Source organism: Manis javanica, chromosome 3, assembly GCF_040802235.1.
Source record: "Manis javanica isolate MJ-LG chromosome 3, MJ_LKY, whole genome shotgun sequence".
In the NCBI taxonomy this organism is placed as follows: Eukaryota; Metazoa; Chordata; class Mammalia; order Pholidota; family Manidae; genus Manis; species Manis javanica.
The window spans coordinates 178637337-178647770 of record NC_133158.1 but is presented as its reverse complement, the minus strand read 5'-3'; the positions used below and the strand labels follow the sequence as shown (position 1 = coordinate 178647770).

Genomic DNA, 10434 nt, shown 5'->3' with positions numbered 1-10434 from the left:
TTCTATGAACTGCTTCAGATAACTGTAAAATTGTGCATCCCACCTGCATATGCAGAGCTGGACAACTGTGTGTGTGTGTGTGTACATGTAAATGGCATGTATGCATGCCCACCCACATACACAAGATGAGCCTGATAAAGGATCTTCATAGAATTGTACCTCTGGCTCAGAACTGCTCTGGCTGAAAGTAGACTCAGGTCTAAGAAATGAAACACTATAAGCATTTTGTCTTTAACAGCTTTAAATGTTCAATTCTTATTCAGTTACTTTTTTTTAAGAGTTAGAAAAGCAATACCTGATACTATAAACAAATTCATAAATAATAGTCATATGAAGATAAAGTGAAAATCCCAGTAACACGTAGAGGTGTGTATTTTATTCACATTCACACTACATGCAAATTAAAACATGAAAGTAGGATCATCTGTTTGTCAAATCACTATTTTTACACTACTGTATTTACTATATGCTGTATCAGCCATCTGGATTGACTCAATTCTTATTGATGACTGTGTGGAATTCCAAAGCAGGGAGGTGTCATATTTAATATAGCTACTCTTGTTTTGAACAGTTAGGTGGCTCCAAATTTTCACCAATTACAAACAATGCTGCCATGAACATCTCTGCATGATGTGCAAGTATTTCTGCTGGCTAGATTTTCTTGCATCACAGGGTGTGTATTCTTTATTTTGAGAGAAACTGCCAAATTGCCCTTCCAAACGGTGGTGTCAATTTATACCCCTACCAAGAGGGGAGGGGACTGTTTTCCCTATACCTCACCCAACACTTGCTACAGACTTTCTGCTTTTATTCATCTGATAGGGAAACCTGTTTTTAAAACTGCATTTCCTTAATAGCTTATGATGTTATCTTTCCACTCATTTACTAATCATTTGTATTTTACTTTCTGTGAAGTTTTTTTCATTTTAGTTGTTTGTTCTTTCTTTCTTAATTTGTTAGAGATCTTAGACTCTAATTACTGTAATCAATCTTTTCCCTATTAGTTGTGTTGTAAATCTTTTCTTCCAGCCTGTCATTTGTTTCTTGACTTTGTTTATGGAGGTTTTTTGCTAAGTGCCAAATTTTAATTTTTTAATTTTCATTTAGTCAAATGTTTATCTTTCCCTTCAAATCTGAGTTTCATGCCTTCTTAGGCTGTCACTATTTCAGGATTATTGAAATAATCTCCTGTTTTGTTCTAGTATTTATATATTTCATTTACATTCATTGTAAATCCACATAAAATTTATATTTAAGAATGGTGTAAGGATCTAACTGAAGTTTTATTTTTCCCCAAATTGATAGTCAGCTGCTGGAGTCCAGCTCCCGCAGGGGGTGTGAAGCCCGAAAGGATGAGACGGAGTTGGCGCACAGAGAGACAGGACACAGAGTCAGATGGAGGTGGTCTCTCGACAAAGTGCCGATGACAGCTTTTTTTATACCATTTTGCACAAGGATATGATTTTTTATTGTTCTGTTGATTAATTGGTATAGGCAGTTGATTAATGGGTATAGGCAAGCTTTTTTTCTTCTTCTTTCTAATCTATTCATGGTTGGTCAAGTGTTAGACAGGTGATCATTTTCTGTTCCTTGACTGAAACTTTTCCTAGAAACATGTACTCTATCGTGTTTTACATTTCTATGCAATGCAGTTTCTAAGTAGTGCATGTGACTGCAGAAGCATGCAGTATGTAGCAGTGACTATGGAGTCTACCAGCTCAGGGTGAAATATAGGTCACCTACTGCTACAGTTAGCTAGGCAGGTATCATCATCTATATTTTTAATGCAATGGGTACACTTTATCCCCTCATAATATTTATTCTATTGTGGGTAGATGCAAGATAAAGATAAAAAGCTTGATTTAGTGCTGTAAGAAGGCAAGTGTAGATGATCAGGTCCTTGCCTATAGACTAGGTATTAATCCAAGCTAGACAAGGGCAACAAAACATCCACTGGTGCAGACAATTTCTCTCAACACTTGGGGGGTGAGGTTCTAAGCCTCAACTCTGTTGGCCCCCATTTTCTCACCTGATAGCCCCCCTGTGACTGTGCCTGTCTTAGGTTGTTCCTCCCTTGAGGAATCTTACCCGTCTCTGGCTAACCAGCCATCTTCTGGGGTCATACAGGGAGATGTAAAGCTGGTAAGTGAGAAAGAAGCAATATTCTTCATAAAGGTTAGCTTTTCACTTCTTTGCAGATTTATGCTCCATGGCTTCCAGGCCCAGCACTTGTGTTGAGGTATCTTTACCACTTGAAAGAATTATGGTACTTGGTAATTTCACGTATAGGCATGAATTCTAGTAAAGGGCTGTAATTAGGAAGGAAGAAGAAAAACTATAGAAGTAGCAGAGGGAAGAAAACATGAGAAGATTGATCAAGTGTCAGGGTTATTCTATTCAGTAATCTCTCATAATTCTATTTCTCTAATTTTCCTATAAAACTCTTCATCACTAATCTCACTAGCATTATAAGTAAAAGGGGGGCATTCCCACTTAGGTGGGGATGGGGCGGTCAATGTTTGACTAACTGACTGCAGGTTTTGGTATTCCATGCCAAGATCACCATCTGGCCTCTGTGTGTTCTATTCTTCAGGAGCACTGTCCCAAAAAGCTTCTGGGAAGTTTATGTTCTCTTCCTTTCCATGCTGCTTAGCAAAGGTTAGCTTAGTCTTTGGCAAAAATGCAAGCAAAAGCAAAGCCAATAGTATAATGGAGAATAACCAAATCCAGGTGGGTAATAGGGGGAGCCAGCTGCAAAGGCTCCTGCTTTGTGGGGGTCTCCTCCAGCTGGAGCTTCGCTACACAGCTTGAGCAGCATGGCCCCCGGCAGTCAGCTGCTCCAACATCATTATTCAATAGCCTACTCTCTCTACTGATATGAAACTCTTTTTCTTACTGAAGTATTGTTAATATACAATCTTATATTGGTTTCAAATGTACAACACAGTGGCTTAACAGTTTACCCATATTATTAAATCCTCAGCCCCTCTAGTGTGGTTACTGTCTATCAATGTAGAAAGATGTTACAGAATCACTGACTATGAAAACCTTAAACTAAACTCTCATGTGCCCAGGTCCATCTGTGAACTCTCTTCTGTTCCACTGATATATTTTTTTTCAGTCTCTGCATCAACGTGACACTGTTTTAAAGTTATTTTATTATTTTGCTATATGGTAGGGCAAGTTCTCATCCTTTTATTCTACTTTAATTCTTTAAGTTTTTTTTTTCTTTAATAGTGTCATTCTATGAAGCTGCCATCCCTCCTCCCAACCAGTCTTCAGAATCCCATTGCTGTTTCCGCTGGGATTGAAATGGATTTATAGGTTAATTAGTAGGTATCTGACTTATTGGCAATATTGAGTGCTCTCATTTAGGGAGAAACATGGTTTATCAATCTGCTTATTTTTATTTTTTGATAACTTCCAGTAATATTTTAAAGTTTTCTTCAAAAGATAAGCTCATTTTAAAGATAGTTTGTAATTTTTACTTTTACTGAGAATGAGTTATTTTTCTTGATTTTTTTTTCTCAATAGATTTTTCAATGTATATCTTAGAGTTTTAGGTAGAAAATAATCTTTTCAAGTAGTGACGATTTTGCATTTTTATTTCACAAATATGTGTACACATCTGTATGTGTATGAATAACCTCAATTATTTTTTTTGGTTGGGATCTCTGGAGGGAAGTTGAATAATAGCAGTAACAGCAAGTATCTTCACCTTAATCCTGGTTTAACGAGAACACCTCTAGAGTTTCACCATTGAATATTATCAGGTCTCTTTAGGGGGTATGAATGGGAAAATGAGGGAGGATTCCGAGGGACGTGAGGGAATGAGTAAGGACGCCCCCACGTGGTGGAGGATGTCCCTTCCCAGAAGTGGGGTGGGCAGTGGGGGATTACCAGAAAGGAGTGAGTGAAAGTAACATGGCCCAAGGAACAACATGAAGGAGGGGTTTGGGCTGGTGTTTCTACTAAGCCGTACATCCCAACAACTGACAGAGAGGAGGGGAGCAAAGATCCCGAATATTCAGTAAGCACAGAGAGGTTGGCCCCATGTCAACCAGAAAAGAACCTTGCCTTCTGGCTACCACCACTGTTACCTGTGGATCTGCTGGTGTCGTCCTGGAGGGGGCCTTGGGACCTGGGCAGTGTCAATGGGTCGCTGAAGATAAGGCCTGAGGGCCACCATGTCCTCTCTAGGTGTGTCCAGTCGCCTGGAGGGAGAGAACTCAAGGGAGGGGCTGACTTCCCTAGGGGAAAATCCATTTTCCAGTGACCCCATTTTCTGCTATTCGGACATGGCTTTGCAGGAAGGCCTGGAATTAGGGCATTTTGCCCAGTGGCTGGGATTGCCACAGTGAAAACACTTTGCTAGGTGGGTGTGGGGTGGAACCTTTGCAGGCTTGTCAGCGGGAGGTCGAACTAGTAAGGCCAGATCTGATACTGTTTTAGCCTCTTTTTCTTTCTTAGTTTTTTGTTTTTCATCCCAGTTGTTGAAAACTTTAAAGACAAGGTCTACAAGCTCTTTTTGGGGTGTTTGGGGTCCATTTTCTAATTTTTGGAGCTTTTTATGAATATCTGGGTAAGACTGGGAAATGAAGTGGGGGTGTAGGAGAAAAAGACACTCAGGAAGGTTAGGACTTTTGTTTGCGTATTTGACCATGGCCTCTGGAAGGCGGTTCATAAAGGGCTGGTCAGGACTTGCTGTTCTAGAGTCATCAAGTTGTATGTCTACTTGGGGACGGCTTAAGCTGCTGGAGCATGATTAGCAGGGTGCTAGCGGTGCAACTCATCAGCATGATGCATTCCCTCTTGTCATCCGTGAGGGTAGATGTGAGGATGAGGTGAATGTTCCCCCCAGTGAGGTCATACAAGTGAGGTCATACATTTGAGTAATGCGGAGGAACTCTTTCCTGAACTCAATGGGTTTTTCTGAGAAGGACCCCATCTTTTGTTCGGTACACTCCAGATCATTAAGTGAAAAGGAGACGCAAACGTGAACGGGCCTTTCAGTGCATGCTGCCTCCTGGAGGGGCGGGAGAGGGCGAGGAGCGGCCTGGGGGGTGCTGGGAGGGAGGAGAGAGGGCAGGAACGTGTCTGGGGCATGGGAAGGGCGGGTTTGGAGAGGGGGCTGGGTTAGAAGAGGCGGCCTGGTCGAGGGTATCAGAGAGGAGGAGGGGGCGGGGTGTTCGGGGGGGCCCACGGCGGGGCGGGATTCGGACTTTGCTGAGGCTGTTGGGGAGGAGGAGGAGGAAGGGAATACGGAGGGTCGAGCTCGTCCACGGAGGGAACAGGGGTAAAGGCACAGTGCTGTCAGGGGAGGGGGAGGGGAGTTTTGGTCGCCGGTGAGAACTTTAGAGAGTTTTTGTTCGGTGGAAGACTTAGGGGGTTTGTTCAGTGAGAACAATTTGAAGAGAGAAGAGAGGAACCAAGGGAGGGTGGCGGCGGAGGATGGCGAAGGCTTGGACACAGGGAGCCTCGGAGGAAGTTACCGGGATCTCGGAGCATCTGGAAATTGAACGCGCCCTCCGCTCGCCAGCGCGGCCTGTCACCAGTGTGTGCTGGGGCCACACGGAAGTGGAGGAAGCATCAGGTTTTTTGGTTTAATGTCTCCCTTTAATTCCAACTGGGAAAGACTCCATAGGGGACTGCTGAGGGGGATGTCCCCAGTGTCTGGGGGAGAACTGCCCATGGAGGGAGGGCGAGGAAAGTGGCCGAGGTCAGGAAACAGGCCGCCGGGACGTCTCCCTGCAACCGGCTTCCCCACCGCCCCCAGAGTCCACGGTCTCCCGGAGCGGACGGGCTTGTCCTGTGCGCTGAGAGGGGGCAGCCCCCAGTCAGAGTGCAGGCGCCCCCCTCTGTCCCGGTGTTCTCGAAGGCAGAACACAGAGGACGGGCGAGAACGAAAGGTTAAACACAGAAGGGAAGGGGGTCGGTGGGTCGGCCTTCTCTGGGAGCCAAGAAAAACCCGACGAGGCCAGAGCCACCCTCCTGGGAACGGCGATGGATTAGTGCCTGATGGTGGGTGTGCAGATCGAGGTCTGGCAGGGTGGTCCCCAGCTGGAGTTCACGGGGTGAGGGGTGTGGGGTGCAGCCGGGAGGGAAATGGGACGTGACGCAGAAGGCCCTCGGGATCTGGGAGTCGGCCCGGGACCAGCTGCCCCTGCCCACTGCCTCCCAGGCTGCAGAACTGCCCCTGCTCTCGGCTCCCGCTCCCGGATTTCAGCGCCAGATGAAAGGAAGAGAAGGGACGCGAACTCAACAGTCCAAACCTGAGAGGGACCTGTCTGTTCCGGTGAGCAGAACAAAGAAGGCGCCCCCTACAGGCTAAGAGGCTTTTTATGGCCAGGATTGTGAGGGGCGGGGTGGGCTTGTGGGAAAAGGCGGGCCTGCGGCTTGGGAAAATGCTCCTAGCCTTAGTAAGATGACTCTCAGGTCTCTCTGAGACGGCAGGTGGGCTTATTCAAAATGGTGGTGCTCCTGTCCGGGCTCTATCAGATACTCAGTTTTTATGTACTGAAATTATTTAGAGGCATAAACTAACACTTATTTTAATAAAACAATCCTATTAACAGTGGTTCTCAAACTCTAATCTGTAGCTCTTTTATACATTCATCATCAGCTTATCTGGACATGAGAAGATGTTAACATTCAAAAACAAGGCTGTTTATACCATAAGAACTGAATCAAATTGTAAGGCTGGGAGCACCAGGGGAAGAGGTGAGCCTGCTGGACAAGCTCAGGCCTCACCAAACAAGGCAAAGAGACCAACACGTTCCGGTCTGACAACATTCCAGAGCCTGATCGGACAACATTCCTAACTAGAGCCCTTCCCCCAAACTAGAAGAGTAGTGGTAACTTTCCAGTACCTGGCTAAAGGCCAATGAGAGACCCCACGTACCCTAGGCGAGCCAATCCCTGCGCCACTGTACACCTTTGCTCCCCCTACCCCTGCTTTCTTTAAAAACTTGCTGCCTGCCCTGCTGAGTGTAACTTTCCCAGCCTCCATTTCTGGAGACTGGGAAACCTTGCCCGGGAATTGTGTTCAAATAAACTGCCTGGCCCTTTGTTGCCTCTCTTTGCCTGCTTATTTTGGCTAGAATTTATCTTACATTTGGTACCGAAACCCGGGAGAGAGTGTGAGTGGGGGCACCAACTGGCCACCGGTGGCCCTGACCCCTCCTTCCCTGACCCGGGACCTCAGCCTGCTCTCTGCTGCATGGACTATTTTCTGGTGAGTCCCTCAGTTTCCCCTGGTCTGCTTCCCTTCCTAACTCCATTTCACCTGGTCCGTCCAAAATCATAGCTATATCCAGGTGGGGGCATCCGGCCCCTTGGGCATCCCCCCCACCCTCTGTGGGCATCCGGCCCGCCCCTGGCCCTGCAGTGTGGGAGATGTCCCTCACCCAGGCTCCCAGGACGTCTCCCCTGACTTGGCATGCTTGGGATGCTGGGTGCTCCTCTCAGTGGGATTAGTTGGGGAGTGGCGCAGACATGGAGAACCAGCCCTCAAAAGCAGAGGCTCAGACCCCACTGCGGTGTCTCATTTCTAATTTGGCTGCTCTGTTTGTCCCAGGAAGTTCACAAACAGGCTGGTCTTCCTTTGCTCTCAAGCTGGGCCTCAATATCCCTTGGACAACCAGTCTCGCTGGCCCCCTGAGGGAACTTTCGATGTTGGCTTCCTCACCGACTTAACTAATTTTTGCCACCGGAGTAGAAAGTGGGGTGAAACCCCTTATGTGCAGGCTTTTTGGACTCTGTGCACCCGCCCAGATATGTGTGTTAAGTGTGCTCCTTCCCAAGTTTTGTTAGCCTAGGCCTCCGCCAAAGACCACCGATCTCTACCCCTCCTATGACTGGGAGGCTCTTCTCTGATGGACTCGGCGGAGGATCTCGGCTACCCCCCTTCCTGCTCCTCCAGGCCCACCGCGGAGGCCAGCTCCCTTCCTCAATGTTTCTCTCCTCCATCTTGTTCCCCTTCTCCTCCGGTTTCTCCACAACCTCGTTCTCCTTCTCTTCTGGTTTCTCCACCATTTTGTTCCCCTTCTCTTCCAGTTTCTCCACCATCTTGTTCCCCTTCTCTTCTGGTTTGTAGATTGACCCGGCCTCAGCGTTAGGTTCCTCTCTCCCGGCCATGCATTTTATAACTCAGTCAGCTCCCGACATCAGGCACAAGCTGAAAAAGGCTGAGGATGGTCCCCAGACCCCTGAGAGGATGAGAACGAGAGGAGGTCAGCTGCCCGAATGGCAGAACAGACTCTTGCCATAACAGCTGCTCTGTGGCCGGCTCTTGGAGATCATCTGGGTGTCCCTGAAGATCGACTCAAACCTCCGGGCCCTTGCTTTCGGTGTGGCGAACGAGGGCACTGGGCATGGAAGTGCTCCAACCAACCACACAGACCGACGAGACCGTGCCCCAGCTGCGGTAAGCGAGGTCATTGGAAAGTAGACTGTCCACTTGGGGGTGGTCCTCCTCTGGCAGCAGAGCTCCGCAGGGGGTAGACGCCCTCAAAGGACTGCCCTTCAGACCTGCTGGGCATCCTTGAAGATTGAAGACACCTGGACTTGGACACCCCGATCACCCTTGCCGAGCCCAGAGCCAAGCTGTGGGTAGTGGGTAAGCCCATCTCCTTCTTGGTGGACACGGGGGCTACCTATTCTGTTCTCCCCTTCTTTAAAGGGCCTTTGAACCCTGCCAAGGTCTCCATAGTTGGGGTCATGGGAACCCTCTCCAAGCCTTTAGAGATGGGCCTGGTGGCCTGCACCTTCCAAGGCATCCTGTTTACCCATTCCTTTCTGGTCATGCCTTTCTGTCCTACCCCCCTGTTAGGATGGGATTTGCACTATAAGTTAGGAGCCTCTATTTCCCTCCCACCTTTTAAATGCTTACAGGATGCCAGAAACTCCCTCATTGCTTTGGTTGGTGAAGGAGAGTTAGATGACGGTAACCTGAGTCTCCCGACTTCTGGACTGCTGTCAATCTGGTCGTGTGGGACATCTCCACCCCTGTGGTGGCAACCCACCACACCCCAGTTTTAATATGCCTTCAAGACCCATCCCGCTTCCCCTCTTGGCCTCAATTTCCTATTTTGCAGGCTCATTGAAGGGGACTACAGTCTATTGTTAATCGTCTGCTCTTGCAGGGGCTTTTAGTACTGACTAACTCTCCATGCAATACTCCCATCTTGCCGGTAAAAAAGCCTTCTGGAGCATATCGCCTTGTTCAGGAACCCCGAATAATTAACGAGGCTGTTATTCCCTTACACCCAGTAGTGCCTAACCCATATACTCTTCTGTCTCAAGTCCCTTCTGGTACCTCTCATTTTACTGTACTAGACCTTAAAGATGCCTTTTTCACTATACCTCTCCACTCAGACTCGCAGCCGTTATTTGCCTTCACGTGGGAGGACCCTGACACCCATTGGTCTAGACAATTAACCTGGACAGTTCTACCTCAAGGTTTTAGAGATAGCCCCCATCTTTTTGGGCAGGCCCTGGCAGAGGACCTCTCGCGACATTCAACAGGTGAGAGTACTCTCCTCTAATACGTGCATGATCTTTTGCTTTGCAGCCCCTCAAAGGAGGCCTCAGTCCTGGACACCACATCCCTTATTAATTTCCTGGCAGACATGGGATACAGAGTATCTCCTGCCAAAGCACAGCTGCCTCTACCCCAAGTTACATACCTCGGGCTGGCTCTAACTCCCACCACTAAAGCCCTGACGGCGGACCAAACAGCTGTGATTAAAACTCTCCTGCCACCTACTTCAGGAGCCGAGATACTATCCTTTCTAGAATTGGTGGGGTTTTTCAGACACTGGGTGCCTAACTTTGCCCTTCTGGCCAGACTGCTCTATGCGGCTGCCACAGAGACTCCTACTGGGCTGCTAACTTCATCCACTGAGGTAGCTTCTGCTTTCAATCAGTTGTGGGATGTGTTGCTCTCATCCCCCCCATTGATGCTCCCTGACTTAACTAAGCCCTTTACCCTATATACAGCAGAGAGGGCAGGGGTGGCCACCGGAGTGCTGGTACAGCCAGTGGGGCTGGGGTGCTGTCCCGTTGCCTTTCTCTCCAAACAGTTGGATACCACCACCAGGGGGTGGCAGCCTTGCCTCCAATCACTGGCAGCTGCGGGAAGTTTGGCCCGAGAAGCCCTGAAATTAACTCTCCAACAGCCCATTACTGTGTATTCCCCACACCAGTTACAGGATCTTTTGAGTCATAAATCCCTGGCCTCCTTGAGTCCTTGAAGAGTATAAGAATTCCATCTTCTATTCATTGAGCATCCGCAGGTAACCCTACAAGTCTCTCCACCCCTTAACCTAGCTTCCTTGCTTCCTGTCAGCGATCAGGTGGATCAGCCCACTCATTCCTGTGTAGAGATTATAGAGGCTCTTAGGAAACCTAGAGAGGGCCTACAAGACGTGCCTC

General features: G+C 47.9%; 1 long non-coding RNA gene across 2 annotated transcripts; it reads left to right on the top strand.

Annotated features, from left to right (window-relative positions):
• The first annotated feature begins 5248 nt into the window (after positions 1-5248).
• Positions 5249-8902, top strand: LOC118973895 (uncharacterized). 2 transcript variants are annotated; one of them, XR_012129557.1, is made up of 4 exons: positions 5249-5593; positions 6182-6295; positions 6623-7234; positions 8096-8901. It is a non-coding gene; the product is annotated as an uncharacterized lncRNA (long non-coding RNA). The 2 variants fall into 2 exon arrangements; XR_005063416.2 differs by having other exon boundaries at positions 5253-5593; positions 6623-8902.
• Positions 8903-10434: the final 1532 nt, after the last annotated feature.